We start from the raw sequence: 1,423 nt of genomic DNA on the forward strand, positions 1-1,423 counted from the left end.
AGTCATTATCAAATTGTTGTATTAGTGCTGCTATATTTTTTGGAATGATTTCGACAATGGTAGTCTGCATATTAGAATTGTAGGAAAGATTGGTTTGTTTAGCAAAATAATCATACAATATCAATTCTACCCATATTTATTAAAATAATTCTTTATTTTATTTCTTGGGAATAATTTTGGTGTCACTGTTTTTCCATGTTTAATTCTGTGTCAAATGAATTATATTTTATAGGGATATACGTAGGACTTTCCAAATTATCCAATCGTTAGAAGCAACTTCCAGAAAATCTTTGTATTAATATCAAAAATCTATTTGTGTTGTGCTCATGTAACTACAAAATGAATTAAAAATTTCAGCTTGATTAAAAGTCATGGATAAGCTTCACTTTTTTTTTTTTGTTTGTTTATAGTTTCAAACATTATCACTTGAGTACATAGTTAATAAGATGGTCAAGATTTAATTATTTCTTATAATTTGAAGCAGGGTAGTAACAAACATTAGTTTACAGCATCATTTAAGTCTGCTGACTTCTAGACTCTCTTGATGTAGTTCTCATGAGTAAGTTTTTCATTTCATCACATAGTATATAAATCTAACTAAATCTAATTTTATTACAGATAATCTCAACTACCTACAGTAAATACTTACAATATTAAAATGTTATTAAAAAACTCAGAATTCAAAAAGTGAATATTAATAAAGTATAATAATCATAAATTTATATATATATATATATTTAAATATTACATTTGCAAGATTAAAACAAGCTCATCATATCAACTTTTTTAATTTGATTTTTTGCAGTTCATTAATTTGTCAAAAATTTAATTACAGTTTTACAACATGTTTTGAAACTTTCCTTTTTGAAGAGTAGCCAATAAAGCTAAAATATTATTATTATGTTGGGTTTAGTGGGTTTTACTTGGTTCACACCAATGGCTGTATACTATGCCGGACCAGAGTCAAGGCATAGCAACCAAAACAAAACTAAAATTAAATAAGTGTGTCAGTGTCTGTATTCAGGAATTTCCTAACAATGTTGCATGTATTCAATATAGCGGCCTTCTGTAGTGTTATGTATGTATGTATTTCTACTCAATTCTAACATTCCCAGGCTTTTGTGTAGTGTGTGTGGTATCACACCTGTACAGGAGAGAAAGATAGGTACAATAAGCACCCTATCCATCCTCCACAGATGCCTTATTTCCCGGGCAAGTTCTGTGTACTTGCTAATTTTTTCAGTGCATGTGTTTTGTACATTGTGAATGTATGGAATGGCTATGTCTAATGTATGTGATTTTATTGTGTTTGTCAATGAGTGTGATGTCTGGTCTGTTGTGGTAAATTTTGTTTTATCTGTTTTTATGGCTCTGTTGTATACATTTTGTGCGTGTTGTTTTCCAATACTGTCTGTGGAATATA

The sequence above is a fragment of the Centruroides sculpturatus genome, unplaced genomic scaffold, assembly GCF_000671375.1.
Source record: "Centruroides sculpturatus isolate CEXI.00-Female unplaced genomic scaffold, Cexi_2.0 scaffold1479, whole genome shotgun sequence".
NCBI lineage: Eukaryota > Metazoa > Arthropoda > Arachnida > Scorpiones > Buthidae > Centruroides > Centruroides sculpturatus.